This window comes from Salvelinus fontinalis, chromosome 41, assembly GCF_029448725.1.
Source record: "Salvelinus fontinalis isolate EN_2023a chromosome 41, ASM2944872v1, whole genome shotgun sequence".
NCBI lineage: Eukaryota > Metazoa > Chordata > Actinopteri > Salmoniformes > Salmonidae > Salvelinus > Salvelinus fontinalis.
This window is the reverse complement of record NC_074705.1, coordinates 16,589,272-16,605,521: the sequence shown is the minus strand read 5'-3', so window position 1 is coordinate 16,605,521 and position 16,250 is coordinate 16,589,272.

Genomic DNA, 16,250 nt, shown 5'->3' with positions numbered 1-16,250 from the left:
GTACAATATCCACTCTGGCTCCTTCCTACGATCCTCTACCTCTCTGTCTTTTTCCTCTCTTTGTCCCAAATATGTACTCCGCTGCAACATTGTCCATGTAAGACATTCATAAGGCTGCCTTTATTACATTCATCTACACCACAAAAAACGTCCACTTTTTTTTTAAGCATGTCAATATAACTCAAACTTCACTTCAACCCCTTTTGTTTTTCCATGAAAGCATTTTTATTTCAACATGTGTTCATTTTGCTTTCCCAGAAGTCTGTTGTCATCGTATTCACTCTTCAGATGGCCAGGAGAATGCCTTGTTGGAAACCTAGTGTCTCCGCAGGACCCTGGTGACAACCCCTTGGCCACAACTCGTGAAAAAAAAAAACAGCTATCGTAAAACAGACGGGACGTACCGTAATTAGCTGTTGGCAGGCTGTAGTGTAAATCTGGGCAAGTTCAGAATGATTTACTTACATTGTTGCTCTGTTGACAAATTATTATATACATGCTGATGTTCTTCATGAGGAAATGTCCCTATTGTACCAAATGTGCCAACGACTGTCAGCCAGCATAGAGAATTATGGAAACTAGATATTTGTTCCCTGAAGAAGGTTCCAGTTTTGATTCAGTAGGATTGCAAGCAGCATAAAAATGAAATAAAATGTCAAATGACAGCAAGTTTAGCTCACGTGGTGTATTGCTGGTGCATGTTCGGGATTTTATTCTCTCTTATGACATGTTATGACTGAGCAGTATGAGTTGTGAATAACACACAGCCCTGTTATAGCACACGTCAGGAGAAATACTGTATATGGTTAGAAACCAGATCTGTATATTCTTCAGCCTCTCCAGAGCCATCTTAACCCCCACATACTGTACTATCAGCTACATAGACAAGATTACCAACATCTTACGACGTAAAAGATACACTTCGACATTAAAAGTTGCCACAAATGTTCCATCAGCCAGCCCAGATCTTATATGCCGTAGCCTACATGTTTATTCTTCACGTCACCTGTCAGAGTGGATAAAGGTGTCTGCTTACCTGTAGCTGCCTAGAGACAGTTTACGCGATCAGATTTATCTGCCCTGATGTTCTGATGTCACCACGGCAACCTCCAGGCTCTGTGCTGTTGTAACAAACCCGGACCCCAATCAAATCTTTGAAGTAGCCGTCTATGCATAAGCCTGTCTACCTTAATGCTAAATAATTAGCAGCATGCAAGGCTCACTGGGATCCGTACCTCAGGGCAAAATTTGCTTTTCCTTCTTTGATCATTACATTCATTAAATCTGGCTCCCTTGACAGGTTGAGGCTAAAAAACAGGTAGGTGTTATATCATAGCCACCTCAACGAGGATAAAACACCTGGTGTTGTATCCGTGGCTCGGCCTGTCATCGATGAGCCCCTGAGAGTCAGGAATGACAGATAGCCGCGGCCCTAATTCGAACCGATGTCCCAAATTTATTTATTTTTTGAACCAAATCGTAAGACACCCTGGTTTTGTAGACTGGAGTCTAGAATTGGAGACTTGGCCTGAAGAGGGAAAAGTCATGTTGTCAGACCTCCGTGTCACTCAAGTCATAACTACTGCCCCAGGGACACATTAGAAGTCGGTTTCAGGAGATGTGTCAAACGTGTTCTCGGTCCACATCACATGCAGAGAATCTTACTTAAGTTTGGACACACCTACTCATTCAAGGGTTTATCTTTATTTTTATTATGTTCTACATTGTAGAATAATAGTGAAGACATCAAAACTATTAAACAACACATATGGAATCATGTAGTAACGCAAGAAGTGTTAAATAAATCAAAATATATATATATATATTATTCAGATTCTTCAAAGTAGCCACCCTTTGCCTTGATGACAGCTTTGCACAACCTTGGCATTCTCTCAACCAGCTTCATGAGGTAGTCACTGGAATGGTGATCTGAGTGGCGCAGCGGTCTAACGCACTGATTCTCCATACAAGAGGTGTCACTACAGTCCCTGGTTCAAATCCAGGCTGTATCATATCCGGCCGTGATTGGGAGTCCCATAGGGCGGCGCACAATTGGCCCAGCAATGTCCGGATTTGGCTGGGGTAGGCCGTCATTGTAAATAAGAATTTCTTCTTAACTGACTTGCCTAGTTAAATGAAAGTATAATTTAAAGAGAAACAACAGTCCATCATTTCTTTAAGACATGAAGGTCAGTCAATGCGGAACAACTTTGAATGTTTCTTCAGTTGCAGTCGCAAAAACCATCGAGCGGTATGATGAAACTGGCTCTCATGAGGACCGCCACAGGAGAGGAAGACCCAGAGGTACCTCTGCTGCAGAGGATGCGTTCATTAGAGGTAACTGCACCTCAGATTGCTTCACAGAGTTCAAGTAACAGACACATGAACATCAACTGTGTGAATTAGGCCTTCATGGTCGAATTGCTGCAAAGAAACCACTACTAAAGGACACCAATAAGAAGAAGATACTTGCTTGGGCCAAGAAACACAAGCAATGGACATTAGACCGATGGAAATCTGTCCTTTGGTCTGATGAGTTCAAATTTGAGATTTTTGGTTCCAACCACTGTGTCTTTGTGAGACACAGAGTAGGTGAATGGATGATCTCCGCATGTGTGGTTCTGACCGTGAAGTTTGGAGGAGGAGGTGTTATGGTGTGGGGGCGCTTTGCTGGTGACACTGTCTGTGATATATTTAGAATTCAAGGCAAACTTAACCAGCATGGCTACCACAGCATTCTGCAGTGATATGCCATCCCATCTGGTTTGCGCTTAGTAGGACTACCATTTGTTTTTTAATAGGACAATGACCCAAAACACACCTCCCGGCAGTGTAAAGGCTATTTGACCAAGAAGGAGAGTGATGGAGTGCTGCATCAGATGACCTGGCCTCCACAATCACCTGACGTCAACCCAATTGAGATGGTTTGGGATGAGTTGGACCGCAGAGTGAAGGAAAAGCAGCCAACAAGTGCTCAGCATATGTGGAAACTCCTTCATCACTGTTTGAAAGCCTTCCTCGTGAAGCTGGTTGAGAGAATGCCAAGAGTGTGCAAAGCTGTCATCAAGGCAAAGAATGGCTACTTTGAAGAATCTCAAATATAAAATATAATTGAATTTGTTTAACACTTTTTTGGTTACTACATGATTCCATATGTGTTATTTCATAGTTTTGATGTCTTCACTATTATTCTGCAATGTAAAAAAAAAAGTAAAAATAAAGAAAATCCCTTGAATGAGTAGGTGTGTCCAAACTTTTGACTGGTAGTGTACATACATTACATTGCTGCTCCATCTGATGTGCATTTCTTTTGTATATTCAGAGGAGAGTGAAAGAGATGTATGTGATGTGAAAATATATTTTTAAAGTCGCTTTGATCTGGATCATTAACTGTTTTGGAATCAAAAGTTGAAATAAGGCCTAGTTTGGTGGTTGGACTTGAATTCCATCTGGATCTATTTCTATGTGACGGAAGTTGAAGATTATAGTGTTCACGTGCCCATTGGATTTTAGTTCCAAGAACATGGGACATTGTAGCCAAACCCGACTAAACCAATAAGAGTTGGCGGAATTGGCCATCCTTTCATTGACCACATGGTCCCTTTTCGATTGGAAGCATTTTATTATCATGGAAATCAACTCAGTCTGTGTAATTTCACAAAACTAAAAACACACACACACACACACACAACACACACACACACACACACACACACACACACACACACACACACACACACACACACACACACACACACACACACACACACACACACACACACACACACACACACACGAACACACACATTCCCTCCAAACGCAAAGGGAAGTTCACACAACCTCTCAGAACAATTACATTTTATGGAGCAATGATTTACATTCGACATGCCTTCTAAGGAAGACAGATTAAGTTAATGTGGACAACATTTTAAAGTCAGAGACTGAAATGTAATTTATGGATCTCTGTGTTCTTTGTTGGAGAGACCATTATCCATTGAAGACGTCCATTACTTGTCAACACAGAGCTCTAGGTTCCATGCCAAAGAAATGTGTATACATTTAGATCCCTTAACAATTAAAAAAGATAAACATTAATGTCCTATTTTGACCCTGTATAACTGCTTTGGGTTTCACAACAGGCATTGTGGCCTACATATTTATAAAAGGCCTGTGGCACTGTTGGTGCAACGTCTGACGAAAACCTTTAATTCGTGATCATATGCAAAGTTTTCCAATATGGTCTTTGTTAGTAGATTATCTCCGGAGAGTTGAGATGATAAAACGATATCCCATCAGCCACCATACTGGGTGTACTCCAAGCATGTCACATACAGGGACACGTTCAAAGCAGACAGAAGTGACAGAAGTGCTTTATCGCTTTCCAAGCTTCCAACATCAAATGATAACACAATACATTCCAGAATTTAATGAAGACATTTGAATGCAGGGAGGAAGCACAACACTAAAGCCTGGTCGGTCCACCATGGATGGAGGGATTTCAAAACTGTGATTTCTTGGCCAATGCTTTGAGAAAGAGCAGAATTTGGGTTACAATAGGAGGGGTATCTTCGGAGAAATGCATCTCTCATCACAACATCAATGAAGAAAGAGAACCCACACTACAGCCTTTAAACAAAACACTTGTGAACGTTTTCTAAAATCACAAGAAATTAATTTCCTTTCTGGGAGAAAAAGGCATTCCACATGATAGGCCTCAGTTGCTTCCTGTCATCTGGGCACCATGAGGCCTCTGGTCTCTGGTCTATTTATAGAAAATCATTCTTCCTTCTTCTTCCTTTTTTATTACCCCGAAAGCCATTTGATAACAATCCAACAATGTTCAGGTGATTTTGATTAAGTAAATTACAGGAAGTCTCTGAAAGGAGTGCAGGTTGAGAAGAAAGAGGGAGGGGGAGAGACAGAGAGGCAGAGGCAGAAAGAGAGATGCAGACTCTTTTTGAAGAAAATAGGGGGGAAGTATTCGTAATTAAATATTCAGTTTGATTACTTATATACTCAGTGGCTAATTTCTGACCTACTTCACTGTAATTAGATTTATTCTCATCTTTCACCAGTTTAATAAACAAGTATATTTTCCTACTCCATAAAACGTCTTTGCAATGAGACTAGAGGTTAAAACGGAAGATACAGATCACATCAGCTCTGTTGTTGCTTGTTCAATAATAACACATACTTCAAAGGGACAACATTGGAGTGCTGTGAGTTCTTACATCATACTGTCTTTGGCCTGGTTTATTTACGTTGCGAAATCCCTCCATATGCTCACTGCATATCAGAGGAGGTCAGAGGAAAATAAGGACATATGTAGGTACAGCTGCTTGGATGAGAACTTGGGTTCATGTGGGCTACAGTGTTCAGTGCTTTCGTTACTCAAGTCAGTAAATATGGAATGTGTGGGACACACACACACACTCATGCATGCAGGCACTAACACACACACACACACATGCCACACTTGGGGAAAGATTTTGAGGTAAGGTACTGCATGCAAGCAGAGTTTTCTTTTCAGGTCAAAGTCCTTTAACATTTTAGCCTAAGATAGCTAATTGTGCAACACAAACAGTGTACATTAAAACCACAATTTAAACCACCATGCAATGTATTGGTGTCCATTCAGTTTGGAATGGACACCAAATGGGACAGGAATCAAAGTGAATATTTTGTAATAAAAGTGTCTGCCTCAAAGAAAGGCCAGTCCGTCAGTCAGTCGCTGTGTGTGTGTGTGTGTGTGTGTGTGTGTGTGTGTGTGTGTGTGTGTGTGTGTGTGTGTGTGTGTGTGTGTGTGTGTGTGTGTGTGTGTGTGTGTGTGTGTGTGTGTGTGTGTGTGTGTGTGTGTGTCCCTCTGCTTGTCTCTGGCGAACAATGTGGAAATAACCCTGGGAAAGTGCTGATCGCACATGTTGAGGGACACGTCGTTTCAAAGCCAACAACCTCAACTCTCTTTATATAAACAGACTTCTGAACCTGAATCTGTATCATGTCAAACAGAAAAATGTCAACTGTGAAAACAGAGAAGGAGAAACATCTGGTGAACGATTAAAGTGAGAAAGATAAGGGTTCATTAAGAGTGGACGGGCTCCAGAAGAATAACCGCTCGTTGCCAAAACCAGGGGGGTAGGTCCTGTAAAAGAATATAGAAAGGAATCCAGTATGACCAATATATATATATACATTTCCAATTCCATTTGTCATTGATTAACAATTTTATTCACTTAACCATCAATGGGTGAAAAAAACTGAGAAGATATCAATATTGGTTAATTGGTTAAATTCACTCAAGCACAAAAATCATTTGGGTCCAGCAGAGATGAGCAAGGTTTGAATGATGGTCAAACCTCATCTGTGAGAAGGTCAGCACTAACCCCACAATGTAACTTGTGTTCAGGAATTTTTCTTTGATTTTGGTCATCGGCTCCATCCTGGTACAAGCGCCATAGCCACAACCCTGCCCTAGTGAACTGCATCAGACAAAATCATCTGTGATGAAACTGAAAGCAGGCCGGCTCAACATTTGTCCCTCGTCGGACCTTTTGTAACTTCTGAAGTGTTTCTATAAACAAACGATAACTCAAAGGACAGACAGATATATTCTACACCTGAGGACTAGTTCAACGGCCATGATACTTGAAATGTGGCATGTCTGACGCATGCCTTTCAAAAAATATTATTACAAATACCAAGTCAAATTGTTTATCTCCTAACGATTACATTTTTTGATACATATTTTGTTCCTCATAGCACTTTCCCCCAAACCTGAATACGAAACTATACACTGAGTGTACAAAACATTATGAACACCTGCTCTCTCCATGACATAGACTGACCAGGTGAATCCAGGTGAAAGCTATAATCCCTTATTGATGTCACTTTTTAAGTCCACTTCAATCAGTGGAGATGAAGGGGAGGAGACGGGTTAAAGAAGGATTTTTAAGCCTTCAGACATGGATTGTGTATATGTAAGTGGGAATGACAAAAGATTTAAGTGTCTTTGAACAGGGTATGGTAGTAGGTGCCAGGTGCACCGGTTTGTGTGAAGAACTGCAACTCTGCTGGGTTTTTCACAGTTTCTCATATGTATCAATAATTGTCCACCACCAAAAGAAAATCCAGCCAACTTGACACAACTGTGGGAAGCATTGGAGTCAACGTGGACCAGCATTCCTGTGGAACGCTTACGACATCTTGGAGAGTCCATGCCCTGACGAATTGAGACTGTTCTGTTCAACTCAATATTAGAAAGGTGTACTTAATGTTTTGTACACTCAGTGTATGTCACTGCATTATTGGGTTTCGCCAGATTTCACCTAGCATGCACATAATGTTCTGAGAACCATATGTTTCTTAGAGCTTGGTGAGAGATTGGTTGTCCCATGGTTATTTTTCATACAGTCTTGGTGCAGGATAGGCTTTGGAACATTCTCAGTACAAAAAAAGGTACTTTTCCAAAATAAAATCATTTTCATTAATTTAACAGAACGTTTCCTTAAAATTCTGACATGGTTACATTTTATTTCAATTTTGGTAATGTTCTAGGAATGTTCTCCAACTGGTTTGACATTGTTAATGTTCTCAAATAATTTAGAGAACATTAAGAAACAATGTTTTTCTGTGGGAATTTCAGTACTTCCACAGAACATTCCACACTCTTTCTATTTAACATCATATTTTTACTACATTCTGAGACTGTTCTCAAAAATGGTCTAACTTAAGCGATGTTCTCAGAACGTTCAGAGAATGTATGGTTTTCTGTTATGTCAATTCTTGGCAATGTTCTGGAAATGTTCAAAACAGTTTAATTGTACACAATAAGCTCTATCCTCAGAAGATGAAGAAAGCATTCCATAAAAACCCCAAGACAATTTTAGTAAAGTTCAGAGAACATTCTAAGAATGTTATTTAAAAACATTTACATTCTATTCTCAGCATCAACAAAACTCATTCTATCCTCTATCTTGTTAAGTCTGTTCAGGTGCGCCTACTAATTGGCCACACCTGATCTTAAATAGTGCTTGTTTCCTTTGAAATGGGGTCTGTTTGAATAGAATAAAACAGCTTTGTATGAATAAAGAAAACGTGGTATGCTAGCTCCATCCTGGTGGCGAAGTGGACTAATTCAATGGATAGAGAACAGAAAATCACGGATTTGAATCTCACTGATGCTGTGTCACAATAAAAAATTTAAAATGTGTTTGCATGATTAATGTCTAAGGAAATTATTTACCATGTGTCCCATATGTGCTTGGAGTTCCAAAAAGTTAACCCAACTAGCATTGATATCAAAAATCTTATTGAAACATTCAGTGAAAGTTTTAAGGAAGTTATTAAACCTCAAAATAACCTACAATTTCCACTATAATAGCGTTAATAAAACCTCCCAGGAAAACTGTCAAGGAACCAGAGTAAAAAGTTCTCAGAACCTCCCTGCAACCCAAAAATACATGTTCACAGAACAGGCTAAATGTAAAATAATATTTAGTTTAACCGGTCAGGAAACTTCTGTCTTCATTCCCACAACCAATGTGAAACCAAAAACAAACGTTCCCACAACTGCCAAGGAATTAAATATGCTAGCTGGGCAGTAATTTCAGTCACAAGCAAATTCTCTCTCTCAGTCCATGGGGACAGTCAATTGTTATATCTGGGGGCATCAGTAGTTACTCTGCATCGGTTACAGTGGCAGAACTAACAACCTAAGCCCAAACATTGAGTTTGCATGGGGCTAGTAATGCATACATCAAACAGAGACAGTTAGTCAATATTGGAGTATGGAGAATCAACATGCTTTTTAAAGGAGCAGCTTATACTTCAATATGACTGACAGTGCTGCTCTGGTGCCTGACACATTTCCTGGGGCAGAGATTGCCATTTCTTATTTGTCACATTAGAGGAGAAAGAGGCATACAAATAAAAATAAATTACTGTAAGCTAGGTACCTTTGCATACAAAACAAGTTCTGCAACTTTCAAAAGGAATTTGGTGAGGAGGAAATCAAAGAAATATTCAGAATAAATAGACACCCCCTCCTTGACTGATAAGGAAACACGGAGGGTGAATTTATCAATAATTAGCATTTTGAAATACAACCGTGTAGTTATCGTATGGGCCCAGATGACTGCTTAGGAAAGTACAGTAATGTAACCGTTATGGTACAGTCTTCAGTATTCATACTACTCCGTGTCAGTTTGGTCAGTGGTGTAGTCTCTCTTCCTAACTTTTAAAAAAGGTCAGGTTGAAAATACATTTTTGTGTGCTGGAGTGAATTCAGTACGATGAGAGCTCTTTGAAAGCAGAGTCGCTAAAATCACAGAAACCAACACCTCGACATGTTATATTCTAGATAAATACGACTCTCTGTCCTAGTTCATAGCTAACCAGTAAGCATGTAACACACATTTCCTCCCCTTTACCATTGTCATTTCGGTCCTGTTATACCCATTGTTTTGTGTTGCATTTGTTTTCACCTGGTGTACCTCTCATTTGCGGGCGACAGCCTGCCATCAAGGAAATATCCTCTGTGATGTCCTGCCAAATTCAATTTTACAGCTGGAGTTGATTATAGATGTGCAACATGATGGATATGGCCATAATATTAATGTAAGACTGACAGCTGGGTGACATGAATCATGGCCGACTTCATTTTAAAGCCGGCGTTTCATTGGCTCGCCTCTAAAAGCTATACATAAATGTCATTCGACGGTGGCCATAAACTATTATGAAGCAGATTTGATGGTATATTTTGACTGTTATCTAGCGTAGTTATTTACTAATGTGTCATGTCACTGTCGGCAGCACTATGGACATCCACGCTAGCCCACGTTTGTGCTTACTTGCACAAAAAGCGAAAGTGGTCGAAAAACCCACGTGCCCACTTGATTTGCAGACGTGTCAGCTGTAATTGAAAATATATAAAGTATTATAATAAAGTATGTTTTATTATGCCTGCCAGGATCAACTCACCTTGACAGTGAAAGCAATATAAAAAAAAAAACATGACTGGGTTCTTACTAGATGGCATTCCCGCCTAAGGGTTTGCATGCCTTAGTTAGTGAAACGGTTGCAAGGTGAGAGAACCCCTATGATCAGCTACATTTACATTCAAGGCTACAAGTAACCAGTATTGACTCATACCAGTGCCTTGCCAGTGTCGTGTGTAGCGGTGATTCATTCGCGGTTAGCGCTGCAGGGCTGACATGGTCTAACCTGCGCAGAGGTCGCAACAAACTTAGAATAAACACGCAGGAGTCCAAAAGAGCAAATCTGACTCAGAAAAGTGTGTGTAAATCAGGGCTATTTGGCTACAGTACATGAAGGCCATTTACAGTCAGAATACATGACTCTAATATCACATCACCTGTATTATGCATGTTCATATTTTAACACAAAACTAAATGTATTGATTATGTTTATTGCACCTGAGTGTTTACCAGATTAACTGATGAATGATGCAATGACATTGATGGCAATTACTAACAGATGAGCTGGGTTTTAGCTTGTCAATACTTAGCTCGACTTGACATGTTACCATTTAAAAACATCTTGCAAACAAGTAACAGATCAAGCAAGTAACTCGTTTCTGCCTGAGGATACTAGATCTATATTTGATGTAAACATCCCAAAATCAATATTGTAAAACCCACTTGAACTTTGAACCAGGCTCTACATTTATCAAACATCAAATATCCATTCATAATAAACAACATAAACAGACAGAAAAATATTTTGTACACTTCTTCAGAAATGTGAATATTGAATTTAGATGGTGAGATATCGTATCAGCTTCTACTGTTGGTAAATAGAGTAAAGTACCAAAAGGTGGAAGATCATCAACTCATTTCCCATCCTAATATGAACCCCGTACTTGTGTGACTCTCCTAATATGGACACCATACCAGCGGAGCGAAGTCACTGAGACCATGTTGCTGCCCAGGTAAAACAACTTACTCTCTCCTGACCACAGTTCCTAAAATTGGAATTCTCCCTCATTTTAGTCCTGTGAATAAATTAGCAATCGTGCCTCTCCCTTGTCTCCCTAGCTGACAAGAGTGGACCCTGGGGAGCCCCTGGTCCAGATCCAGGAAGTATCAAACCGCTGAAGCCACCAATCATAGGATGAGGTGTGAGAGGATGCCAGGGCCTGTCCTTCTGCTGTGTCTAAATGTCCAGTTTTTAAATGCCTGGAAAAGCCTTTTTGAAGAGATAAAAAGCACATAAAAGAATGCTTCTCTCCTGACCATCTGTCTGTGTTTGATGTTGTTGAGATCAGTTCAAGAACTGATTATTATGGCATAATCACGGAACAACGTAACTCCTGTGATGTCATATTTAACATTTACATACTACCAATTGTTTTGAAGACTATTTTTCAAAGCTGACAGATATAGCGCAAGATGGAATTGTATAGTTTCCATCTTCTATGACTAACTGCTCTGGCGTATAGTTGCATGAGCATGTTCTCATCTAACATAAGATAACAAAATAGGCATGGTTTGAATTGAAACACACACACCTGCACGTTCACACACAAGCACACACACACACACACACACACACACACACACACACACACACACACACACACACACACACACACACACGCACACACACACACACGCACACACGCACACACACACACACGGTGTTGGTGTAATCAATTTTAAAGCACATGACTTGAATACGTATATCACAATATTATATTAAGTAATATCAATTAATACAGTGTGTTGGTATGTAATCTGTTAATATAAATTAGTCCCTCCCCTATTATTGACATTTTTGTGGTAGTTATTTCATAGCTGTAAGCTGGGCAGAGGCCCTTGTCTGCATATCCCACATTTCTCGCTGCTGTCCTGTAGCATAGTAACTGGACTTGCCTTATTTGAAAGGCTGCTGCTGCTCCCTACAGTTTAAAAATGTCTCTCCTTTACACTCTCTCTCCTTCCATTTCCCTCTCTCCCAATTGCCTACATACTGCTTACAGATGTAGGATTTTAATTTGAGCCAGTTTGATACAGCAGGAAAATAATCCTGCAGCAACGGGAAATGTGAATTATTATGTGGATTATAATAAATGAAAATTGTTGTAGGGGTTGATACATTTTTCGGAAGGGAAAATCAAGACTGACATTTCAAAGTGGAAATTACAAACGTCAGAAGCCTTTTTAAGCCAAAAAACACTACAGGTTTAAAATGTATCCTTCAACAGGGTAAGATCCAACATCTGTCTGTCTCTCTCTCTCTCTCTCTCTCTCTCTCTCTCTCTCTCTCTCTCTCTCTCTCTCTCTCTCTCTCTCTCTCTCTCTCTCTCTCTCTCTCTCTCTCTCTCTCTCTCTCTCTCTCTCTCTCACTCTTCCTCTCGCTCTCTCCCGCTCTCTCTCCATCTCTCCCTCCCTCCTTCGCTTTTTTCTTCCCTCTCTCCCTTTCTCTCCCTGCGTGGATTCAGCCAAAGAAAGCCAGTCACTCTGCTCCAATCAGTGACAGCTTGAACACATCCAAAGGATTTGGCTTGTAAATCCCACTTGAAGAAGTGGATATTTCCCAATGTTCATATACTTCCTGCCTGCATGGGTTGGACAGTGTTTCAAAACCGTAATTGTACTTCAGACCATCAAAATGTAAATACCTCTGGGAAAGAGCATTAATTATCATGAATTGGAGCCACTAAATGTTCCTCCTGAAAAATATTCTGACCATAATCGTAATAACTTTTGGAGCTAATGATCTTTATGGAATAATTGATCTGTTTTATACTCTTTCACTGGTGTATTTCTTTGTAGTTTAACATCCCGTGGAACTTGGCCTAAGCGGGTAATTTACTTACTTTTCCAAACTACTTTCCTGGATCACGTTTCTGATCAGTCGCCAGAACCACTGTTGAATAAGTACTGTGCAACAAAGCTTGAGATCAAAACCCTTAGAAAACAGTTTAGATGACTGCAAAGTCACCTCACCTTTGACAATCAACCCAACCGTACGTGAATAGTGTCTCTGTAAATGTGAACTGATACTTTGACCCAGAAGCCAATACAATATAAAAAATATAAATAAAAAAACAGACCTTACTTGTTTGATTTCTGGATGTCACAATCTATGATGCTACTGTATTTCCCCCTGCCATATCACAACAGGAGACATCGTTCTAGGCACTCTCCATGTCGCAGTGTATTTGCAGCACTTTCTTTATTTCTGTGTGTAAAATGTACAGCGAGCTGGTTTTGTTAGGGAATCATGTCTTTCCTGAGGGTGCCCTTGGAACCAATGCTAATAGGTTTTGCGGAAGTCCTGTGTTGCTGGAATCACTGGAGAGTTAGCTTTGTTTGAACGGGCAAATATTAATTTTCGTGGAGACGCTCACAAGAGAGGGTGCAGAGGTGCCTTTTCATGACTCTGTGTGCAGTCTTCTCAGGATTTATTTACTTCAGAGGATAAATGGGGTTTATACATGGAGAAACATTTCACAAGGACCACCACTACTAGTATTTCTGCAAGATAGTCAGTAATGGTAATACTACACATTTTTGATACTCAACAAACTAAGGATCTCATGCAGTATATATGGATAACATTTTTGATTAAAAAATATTTAATAGATTTAGATTACGTTTGTGAATACTGTATGAGTTGAGTTATACTATTTGTTCAGATGTCAGCTGAAAGGCACAGATTGGGCTGTTGACAGTTGATGTGAAGGTGTTCTGTGAGAACAGTAGCACTCTGCTTTTTGGCTCGGTCCAAATCAATCTGTGATGTGTGCGTGTGTGTGTGTCTGTGTCTGCATGTGTGTGTGTGTGTGCACGCGCGTGTGTGTGTGTGTACTAGTCCTATATGATGTCAAAATGACATATGGAATGGAGAAAAAAAACTTGGCAAAGCAGAGTATAACCTAGACATGCGGATACATTTGCTAATTTAGTTAGGCGGTTAATGATTTAAAGTTGATGTTGATACGGAGGTTAATGACTGTAGACTACTGTTTTATATCAATGTATTAGTATTATTGTGTCAATTACACATCATTTATGTTCATACATGTTGTCAGATTAACTTCGTGATTTTGATTGTAAATGTCATTGTGCATGTGAAAGCTACAGTTATTCTTCAAAATGAGCTACTGCATATAAGACTAATTTTACCCCCTGAAATAAGTGCAAACGAAATCTACTTTTGCGAGACTAGAAAGAAAATGAGACGACGGCACTTGTTTTATCTCTTAGTGTCTGAAGTGAAACGGTTTGAAATCCAAAATGGCATATACTGTAGCAGCCTTTTGTCTTTCTGTGGCGTAATCTGATTGGGCGTGAGACAGAAGTGAAGTGAAGACCCCCAAACAAATCAGCATCCATCAGATACGCAGACTCCCTTAGAACTTCTTGGCATTGTATGAATGCAATGCACTTGTACTCCCCGCATTGCTTTTACGTGCTAATCGTCATTACTCAGTGAGACTATTCTGTCTGAGTCACTTGGGAAAGCACTTTACAGGAAACTAATGCAAATGGCTCGTTTTTCCAACACCATTTCACACAAATGGAGAATTTCCTCGTTCCTATCGATGGAAGTCCAAGCATGCAATGAGTTTTTATAAACACGAAACACTTTAATTGTTGCAACAACAAAAAAATCACTAAGACGCTATATGATGAGTGATCTCTCATTTTGAATGATGGCAATATTGTTTCAACGTCTTGTGTTGAGAAGCGGAAAAGGGGAAGGGGGGACTAACCAGGAACAGTAGTTATTTTGGCACAACTGACTGCCCATATACACTGACAATACCAAACATTAGGAACACCTTTCTAATATTGAGTTGCTCCCCCGCTTTTGCCCCCAGAACAGCCTCAATTCGTCAGGGCATGGACTCTACAAGGTGTCGAAAACTTATCATAAGGAAGCTGGCCCATGTTCACTCCAATACGGCCCACAGTTGTGTCAAGTTGGCTGTATGTCCTTTGGGTGGTGGAGCATTCTTGATAAACACGAGACACTGTTGAGCATGAAAAACGCAGCAGCATTGCAGTTCTTAACACAAACCGGTGCGCCTGGCACATACTACCATACCCCATTTAAAAGGCTCTTAAATATTTTATCTTGGTCAATTCACCCTCTGAATGGCACACATACGACACAACAGTGGTAGGTAGGCCTGATCACTGACAACGATGAGACAGCCTATAGGGAGGAGGTCAGAGACCTGGCAGTGTGGTGCCAGGATAACTACCTCTCTCTCAACATGATCAAGACAAAGGAGATGATTGTGGACTACAGGAAAAGGAGGACCGAGCACACCCCCATTCTCATCGATTGAGATTATTTTGTGTTTTCAAAAGGCCTCCAGGGCCGACAGAGAAGTTCCTTACTTTTCCTCCCTTGTTTTAAAAATAACTATATTCGAACCAGGGACTGTAGACGTGCCTCCTGTACTGAGATGCAGTGCCTTAGACCACTGCGTCACTCGGGAGCCATTACCAATATGACCAATATATATTGTCCTGCTAATAGCTCATCCTAGAAATGTTGTTTGCAGATTTCACAGCCTGCTACGCTTATGAAATACAGGGTTAATAATAATAATAATAATACTTCCAATTGTTAAAGGTTCCAATTGTTCAAGTTTTTTTTAATCAATTAGTATATTTGAGTGTAACCACAATATTTGTTGTATTATTTGTTGTGTCTTTTCTGGTGGATTAAGCTGAAATTGCAGCCAACTTTCAATGGCTTGTTTAAAAAAATAACAATATTTTGGAGATGATTTTGTGAGCGAGAAAAAGGCCATTATTAAACATGGGGTGAGACATTGTTACTAATTTGTAAATAAATCCAGTTTATTTATTTAGAATTATTTATTTCTGTTTTTAGAGAGAGAGAAACCAAAAGCCCAACGTAGCCTCATGGGTCTCCCGGTCACAGCCGGCACAGGTATCCAACCAGCAGGCTCTTAGACCGCAGCGCCCCTCGTGAGGGCCCATCCACAAAGTTTTTAATGCTGATCAATTGTGACCCGATTCAGGAAAGTAGGCGTATGTCACAAGTCACGACTCCACAAGAGAGCTGTTTGAACGTAACATTTTTTTTGTTGCTAAAAATGCTTCTCGAACACGTGAACGTTCATGTGCCTTAATATCAAACTTGTATGCCATTTGTAAATACGAATACAATTGTTAAATTACAGCCTAGTTTGTTTAGCCACAGAAAAAGAGGGCAACCTTCCCGCTAGCCATGATTGGCTGAGA